Below are 9136 nucleotides of genomic sequence, written 5' to 3'. Positions count from 1 at the left end.
GGTGCTCTGTTGATTAAGCACATAGAATTTCAAATTGCCCTCCACCACATGCATAACAGCAGCTGTTATCTTGCGCAGTAGCCTCTAAGCTAGCTTTCTTCATAAGAGTAGCCGCCATCTTGTGCGAGCACCCCTAGGCCGTCTCATAAGGAGCTATGTATAGTCACCATTGTGTGTCTGCCATCTTGCGTAAGCATCCCTAGGACGTCTCAAGGCATCTTGTTTCTCATAAGAGCAGCCACCATCTTGTAGAAATAGATAGCTGCGAATGCCAAAGGGCTTAAGTAGGAATCGAACCGTTGATCTCATCATTAGACTATGTTTTTTCTTGTTCCTGATACTACGAACCTACGTATTAGGCGGAAAAATTTTGTCCGTTTTGCTCTACGATGCATCGTTTTCGAGATATTTAACATTTTGCATTTAAGCCTCCAAATTTAATGAATCGAACCTGCACGGTACGTTATACTCTCTACCATAGCTAGACCTGATCATGTTACGAAGACTCGCTTCAATACAAGCTAAAACAGAGCAAATGCCAAAGGGCCTAAGTAGGAACCGAACCGTTGATCCCATCATTAGACTATGATTTTCTTGTTCCTCATACTGCGAACCTAGGTATTAGGCAGAAAAATTTTGTCCGTTTTGCTCTACGGTGCACCGTTTTCGATATATTTAACATTTTGCATTTAAGCCCCAAATTTAATGAATCGAACTAGCATGACACGTTAGCCTCTAAGCTAAGAGTAGCAACTATCTTGCGCAAGCATCCTTAGGGCGTCTCAAGCCATCTTGTCCAAGGACCCTTAAGCCGTCCCATAAGATCAGCCGCTATCTTGCGCAAGCATCCCTAGGGTATCTCATAAGGAGCCATGTATAACTGTCATCTTGCGCAAGCATCCCAAGGGCGTCTCATAAGAACCTGTGTATAGCAGCCATCTTGCGTAAGCACCCTTAAGGAGTCATGTATAGCCACCATCTTATGCAATTAGCGTCGAGAGAGGGCTGCTGTAGAATTTTTCTTTTTAAATTATCCGCCACCACTTTTCAAAGGTATCTAGCTAAAGATGGCAGCACCGCGGATGACAGGTGACGAATTTACATCTACTACGATAAAGAGGGCAGCACGGTGCTCTCTGTATTAAAGATGGCGGATGACAGCTGTCAAAAAAGCACATGGCTATGTTTACCAAACAAGAGCACGTGGAATTTGCCGCCATCACATTTCAAACTAAAGAGGGCAGCACTATGCTCTGTTGATTAAAGATGGCGGATGGTAGCTGTCGAAAAAGCACGTGAGTTTGTTTCCAAACAAGAGCACGTGGAATTTTTCAATTTGCCGCCACCACATTTCAAAGGTATCTAGCTAAAGATGGCAGCACGGTGCTCTCTTGATTAAAGATGGCGGATGATAGCTAACAGAACTTTTCAAATTGTCCGCTACTACGTGCTTAAGGTAGTAGCCATAAAGAGGGCAGCACGGTGTTCTGTGGATTAAAGATGGCGGATGACAGGTGATGAAATTGCCCGCATGATAGTAGCACAGTGCTCAGTTGATTAAAGATGGCGGATGACAGCTGCACGTGGCTTTGTTTCCAAACAAGAGCACGTGGAATTTACCACCACCACATTTCAAACTAAAGAGGGCAGCACTGTGATTAAAGATGGCAGATGACAGCTGTCAAAAAAGCACGTGAGTTTGTTTTCAAACAAGAGCATGTGGAATTTTTCAATTTGCCGCCACCACATAGAGGGCAGCACTGTTCTCTCTGGATTAAAGATGGCTGCTTGTCGAAAAGCATTTTTCAAATTATCCGCCACCACATTTCAAAGGTAAGTAGCTAAAGAGGGCAGCACTGTGCTCTGTAGTTTAAAGATGGCGGATGACAGCTGTCAAAAAAGCACATGGCTGTCAAAAAGCACGTGGCTTTGTTTATCTCGCGCTAGTTAGGTTAAGTTGGTAGCACTAAGGTTTAGGCCCGTCAAGATGGCAGCACTGCCGATGACAGGTGACGAAAGAGGGCAGCACGGTGCTCTGTAGTTTAAAGATGGCGGATGACAGCTGTCAAAAAAGCACGCGGCTGTCAAAAAGCACGTGGCTTTGTTTATCTCGCGCTAGTTAGGTTAAGTTGGTACTACTGAGGTTTAGGCCCGTCAAGATGGCAGTACTGGGGTTAGCGATGCGTTGTTGTCGATGACAGCTGTCAAAAAGCACGTGGCTTTGTTTACAAATCTGTCGAAAAGCACGTGGCTGTCAAAAAACACGTGGCTTTGTTTACCTCATGCTAGTTAGGTTAAGTTGGTACCACTAAGGTTTAGGCCCGTCAAGATGGTAGTACTGAGGTTTGCGATGCGTTGTTGTTGATGAGAGCTGTCAAAAAGCACGTGGCTTTGTTTACAAATCTGTCAAAAAGCACGTGGCTGTCAAAAAAAACACGTGGCTTTGTTTACCTCATGCTAGTTAGGTTAAGTTGGTACCACTAAGGTTTAGGCCCATCAAGATGGTAGTACTGAGGTTTGTGATGCGTTGTTGTTGATGAGAGCTGTCAAAAAGCACGTGGCTGTCAAAAAGCACGTGGCTTTGTTTACCTCGCGCTAGTTAGGTTAAGTTGGCACTACTGAGGTTACGCCCGTCAAGATGGCAGTACTGAGGTTAGCGATGCGTTGTTGTCGATGACAGCTGTCAAAAAGCACGTGGCTTTGTTTACAAATTCAAATTTCCCGCGGGAGGTGGAGGAGACCTCTGGGAGGCCTCTGGCTGAGGTGGAGGTGGAGGAGGCCACTGGGAGGCCTCTGGCTGAGGTGGAGGTGGAGGTGGCCACTGGGAGCCTGAGGTGGAGGTGGCCGCCGAACCATCCAATTATACTACTGGTGAGGAGGGACAGTCGCTCCCACCTGCACTTTGTAGAGTAAATATGACATTTATTCCATTTTAGCCAGCTGGAACTAGGAATTATTTTTTTAAAAAGTTACTTGTACAAGCCTTGTTGTCTTATATGCTAAATCTTTCCTTTACTGTATAGCGCTACGGCAAGTAGTGGAGACGTTGCATGTGCTGTGAGGAAGGGTAGTAGGGGTACAAATTTTTGCCGAGGTCGTGGCCACCGAGTTATAATTCACGCACTTGTCGCGCGCATTAACAGTAACATACAGACATTCAATAAAATATGAAATATATTTTTCCCTTATCGACACACACAATGAAATGTAGATATCATGCAGTAGCAAGAATTCATTTGAAGATATGAATGCAAGGATCATCTCCGAATGAAAGAATAATGCACCAACATGCAAATAACAATAGTGTGGCTTCAGCTCGTACCTAGAATGGATAAAGTACATCCCAAAATATAATCACAGTTGCATAACCACACACTGGATCGTTGATTCTGGATCACTTTCTTGCGAATAGCTGTAAAAGAAATTCATGCACATGCACAAACATTACAATGATGCTGGTCACTGGATCTGGTCAGGTTCTCGTAGAAATGTACCTAGTAAAATCACGAGAGCAGAACTTGACATACAGCTTCTAATATCCTTGGGTTCGTATCGAGGATAGTACTATTCCATTACTTCCATGTTAACTCAATCATCTAAACTACCTATACGTGTATGTAGGCGAAGTCTCTACATTCATCAAATTCCTCACTTTAATAAATATGCAGACTCATAGCACATAGCTACACAACATCACGTTGATAATAATAACACTCGGATTCTCAATACCGTAGATTCTCAATAAGTCGTAGATTCTGAATAGCTCGCGGCAAATATCATCTTCACTGCTCCCGTAAATAAATATCGTACTATCTTACTTCAATTACACTATCCTGAAATAAAATTCCTGCTCTAAGCAGTACACAAAAATAAATTCGATCATGAATAACTATTATTTTGAAGTTCCTACTTGTATGACTACTGTAACATCATTACGATTCATATTTGTGATGACTAACTTCCAGAAATTCAAGACTATATATTGAAGTGCAATAAAATTATAAGATCGCGTGGCTTTTAATTCTAAAATGAAGATTCACATCCCTAGACTCTGTTTATTTGATGACACGATATCACTTTAATATTTCCGAAATCTCTACATGTTCTGCTCATTTTCATGAAATATGTACACATATACAAAATATAAAGACACTACCTAAACGAGCGAACGATTGATTAGTAAAAATGACGAACCAGCCGCCACCGGGATCTGGAGATGAGTTATAATCCATCCAGGTTAGTCCGGCGCCTCACATGTTTACTGCTTCTTGACGTTGAATTCACACATTGAAAACATTTTCTTATCTACAGCACACTGAAACACAATACTGAACATGATTATCTGGGTCAGGCAGGTGTAAGTTAAATTTAGCTTAATGTAAGATGTACGCGGTCGTGAAATTATTCCAAAAGTAATTAGAAGAATCACAGTTAATTAATAAACAGAACTGGGGAAGATGAATAATATTTCATAATTTATAGCATTATTTTATTACGACATTACCACATTTCACAACATGAATTTCCAGCAGACCGACCGTACGACAGTCGTGACCCGTTTGTCGTATAAGTAGCGATGAGATGCAAATACGGAACACGGATATTATCAATAACAAGCCTCAGCTTTCGCGTCCACTCTTCTCAACTTCTAAAACAAGAGTGTGGGGTAGCAACAATAGGCAGTCTCTTCTTACAGCGCCTGGACCGCTCCACTCATATCAAACTTTGAGCCTGGGGTTTCCAATAGGCATTATCTTGTATATCGACGTGGTAATGTTAATTGGCGGGGAAAATAGGGGAAGGAGTGGAGCGGAGCTGCTGAGGTATTGGGAGCGAAATAAAGCCTTGTCTTATTAACGTACTTCCCAGGAGCTGATGTGAACACTTTCGTAGCAACTAGCGAAGTGAACGATCCTCCTCACACTAACGTTGCAGCACATGGACCCGACCGTATACAAAACGAATTGAGTGTGCAACTAAGGTAATGCACCATCAAATAGTAATCGCGTTTCCACACGCTGCTGCGCGACTCTCAACTACTTGCCTGTGTCGCTGCACGAATCAGTTTGCAACGCCGATTGATATTTTGTGCTTATTTCCACTAATTTGTGATATCTGAAGCCATTTCTTTTCAGTTTCAACTCAGTTAATTTATAACTGGTAGGTTCTTCAGTCTGCCGAAACATATTTACATTAATAAATTTATAAACTACCTGCAAAAGAAAACATACGGTAACAGTACCGAAAAAGAAGAAACAACTTAATGAAGTTGTTTCACGGTAGCATCATGCAAATGAGAGGGGAAAAGTAATTGCCGTGGCCCAACCCTTGTCTCGGTCAATCAACGTGTCTGTGTAGTCCTATCTAGTGTCAGTTACTTTCTTAGTGAGTAATCAAATACTAAATGGCTTTTTATTCTATAATCACGCCTTATTTCTATTTCACTGTGATACATGTCTAATTGATCCTTTGTTGAAAGTTGATACTATATTCCATATATTGAATCAAAATCTCCAAAAATTATATTCTTTCTTTCTTAATCTGCTTGCCATCCCGGGATGATTTTTCCCTCGGACTCAGCGAGGGATCCCACCTCTACCGCCTCAAGGGCAGTGTCCTGGAGCGTGAGACTTTGGATCAGGGGAAGGAGGACGCGGCCTTACCTGCTATGCTGAACAGGGGTCTTGTGGGGGAATGGGAAGATTGAAAAGTATAGACAAGGAAAAGGGAAGGAAGAGGCCCTGGAACCATCCTAACATATTGCCTGGATGAGAAGTGGGAAATCACGGAAAACCACTTCCAGGATGACTGAGGTGGAAATTAACCCCACCACCATCACCTCTATTCAGTTGAACCCCGAGGCTGAGTGGACCCCGTTCCAGCCCTCGCACCAGTTTTAAAATGTCATGGCAGAACCGGGAATCGAACACGGGCCTCCGGGGGTGGCAGCTAATCACATTAACCACTACACCACAGAGGCGTTCATGCTATTCGTATTAAAGAGCCATAATAGCTTCAGTACGATATTTCTTTCCGATAGATTTATTTTACACTGCCGTTGGTGTGTTAGTTTTTCTTCGAATTGCCTTAGTTATGCTACCTAGGGGAAATGAATGGCAGCATGAAACAAAACACACTCAATGAGATAACGCCAATAGTGTAAAATGTTAACGCTAATGAGCAAGCTCAGGGGAAGTCTTCCGAGACTTTGACGAATACGCTGATTTATTCTGATATCTTATAAAATGTTTGTAGAAACCCGAGATCGAACGAGGGGCCTTTAGATCTTCAGTATAATGCTCTCCCAACTGAGCATATTCGGCTCATAGCTCGTTCCGCCTCAACGAGAAGGTAGAACGCTCAACTAATACTCTATTATTTTTAAAAGAGGAATTAAACTAAATATTGCATTCTTTTAATGGAAATGAGAGATAAAAGTTTAACATTTCTTAGAGGAAATGTGGTTTAGTGGTTAGTGTGATTAGCTGCCATCCCCAGAGGCCCTTGTTCGATTCCCGACCATGCTAGAAATTTAAAAAGTGTTAGGAGGGCTGGAACGGGGTTCATTCAGCCTCGAGAGGTCAACTGAGTAGAGGGAGGTTTGATTCCCACCTCAGCTAACCTCGAAGTGGTTTTCCATGCTTTCCCTCGTCTCCTCCAGGCAAATGCTGAGATGGTACCTAACTTAAGGCCACTTCCTTCCTTCTTCTTTGTCTATCCCTTCCGATCTTCCTATTCACCCACAAGGCCCCTGTACAGCATAGCAGGTGAGGCCACCTGGGGGAGGTACTGGTCATTCTCCCCAGTTGTATCCCCCGACCAAGAGTCTGAAGCTCCAGGACACTGCCCTTGAGACGGTAGAGGTGGGATCCCTTGCTAAGTCCGAGGGAAAAACCGAACCTGGAGGGTAAACAGATGATGATGATGATGATGAATATATGTAAAATGCTTGAAGAAGACTGCCTCACAGTAAAAAGACTAACTATAAATTAAATAATTTTCTCTTGTTTTGTGGTAGTGTAGTGTGGAATTTGAAGTCCAATACGGAAATTTCGAACTTACATAGGGGAACCATGGGAATTTTCCTCGAGCCACCTTTGCCGAAAGCCTACTATGCCTTCAATAAAGGCAATGGCGTGTTTATATAAATCATAAAATCTTTGCCGAAACCCGGGATCGAACCAGGGACCTTTAGATCTTCAGTCTAACGCTCTCCCAACTGAGCTATTTCGGCCGACGGCAACGACGGTCACAACGATAAGGGAGAACGCACCAGCAGAAACCGAGTGAAAAACTTGCTCATCCTAGGAACAAGAAAGATAAACCTCGGTATACGTAGCTTGCGCCCGCCTCTGTGGTGTAGTGGTTAGCGTGATTAGCTGCCACCCCCGGAGGCCCGGGTTGGATTCCCGGCTCTGTCACGAAATTTGAAAAGTGGTACGAGGGCTGGAACGGGGTCCACTCAGCCTCGGGAGGTCAACTGAGTATCGGTGGGTTCGATTCCCACCTCAGCCATCCTCCTTAAGGCCACGGCCGCTTCCTTCCCTCTTCCTTGTCTATCCGTTCCATTCTTCCCATTCCCCACCAAGTCCCCTTTTCAGCATAGCAGGTGAGGGCGCCTGGGCGAGGTACTGGTCTTCCTTCCCAGTTGTATCCCCGACCCATAGTTTCACGCTCCAGACCGTAGAGGTGGGATCCCTCGCTTAGTGCGAGGAAACAACTAACCCTGGACATTAAATTGATTAAGAAAGAAAGAAAGAAAGAAAGAAAGAAAGAAAGAAAACGCGACTACAGAAGTACTTACACCTAGAATAATTTCTTCTAAATATCGGAGAGTGTGGCATTTTGTAGCAAAGTGAAGGATTATTAGAAAATGAATTTTACATTGCAAAAAGCGACGAAAGTCCTAATGGAGAATTTAAGGGTATTGTTGTTCGTGGAACCTCAAGAGAGGGGAATTAGTCTTCATTGATTTGCATTAGGGCAGATTCCTTATCAATTGTTTAACTACCTAGCTTCTTAAATATTTTCAACGAACTTGGAAATATTTTGAATCTTTTTCTTGATATATTACTCAAATCCCATACTCCTCCTCTTATAAATGAATATTGGCCCCAATCTGTTCTCTTGAATTCCAACTTTATCTTCATAAATATTATAAACTTTCCTACTTTGTAAAGCTCCACTCTACCGAGCTCGATAGCTGCAGTCGCTTAAGTGGCGCCAGTATCCAGTAATCAGGAGATAGTGGGTTCGAGCCCCACTGTCGGCAGCGCTGAAGATGGTTTTCCGTGGTTTCCCATTTTCACACCAGGCAAATGCCGGGGCTGTACCTTAATTAAGGCTACGACCGCTTCCTTCCAATTCCTAGGCCTTTCCTATCCCATCGTCGCCGTAAGACATATCTGTGTCGGTGCGACGTAAAGCAAATAGCAAAAAGAAACAAAAAAAGCTCCACTCAAGCTTACTTTTCTACTTATATCATCCCACGCAACCCATCTCTGACAAAGCGAAACACGCCACATAGTCGAGCATCTCGTCTCCTTACTTCCAAGTCTTCCCAGCCCCAAACTTTGCAACATTTTCGTAACACTACTTCTTTGTTGGAAATCACCCAGAACAAATCGTGCTGCTTTCCTTTGATTTTTCCTAGTTCTCCTATCAAGTATTCCTGGTGAGGGTCTCATACACTGGAGCTATACAACGGTACTTCCTCTTAATACAATAATTACCACCGCCACTCTAACTGCGGTCATACCGGAGACTTATACGCCCTTTTCTTTACATCCAAACTCCAAAATACTCGCATAACCATGTAAATATATCTGTAACCCTCGTTATTATGATTACGCCAATGAAGATCATTCCTTAAATTAACACCTAGGTACTTACACATTTCCCCATGAGATACGTTCATCCTGTCAACACAATAATTCAAACTGAGAGCAGTTCTCCTCTTGGTGAAACTTACAACTTGACTTTTCATCCCATTTACATTCACGCCAATGTCCACTGTCCATCTCACTACATTGTTTTAAAGTCCCCTGCAGTCGCTCACAATCCTGCAGCGTGTTTACTACTCAATCAATCAATCAATCAATCAATCAATCAATCAATCAATCAATCAATCAATCAA

General features: G+C 43.0%; 1 non-coding gene across 1 annotated transcript; it reads right to left on the bottom strand.

The window, feature by feature from the left end:
• Nucleotides 1–7161: 7161 nt before the first annotated feature.
• Nucleotides 7162–7234, bottom strand: TRNAF-GAA (transfer RNA phenylalanine (anticodon GAA)). Its single transcript has one exon. It is a non-coding gene; the product is annotated as a tRNA-Phe (tRNA).
• Nucleotides 7235–9136: the final 1902 nt, after the last annotated feature.

The sequence above is a fragment of the Anabrus simplex genome, chromosome 3 (genome assembly GCF_040414725.1).
Source record: "Anabrus simplex isolate iqAnaSimp1 chromosome 3, ASM4041472v1, whole genome shotgun sequence".
In the NCBI taxonomy this organism is placed as follows: Eukaryota; Metazoa; Arthropoda; class Insecta; order Orthoptera; family Tettigoniidae; genus Anabrus; species Anabrus simplex.
Note: the sequence above shows the minus strand (reverse complement) of the source record. Positions and strands in the feature narration are given on the sequence as shown.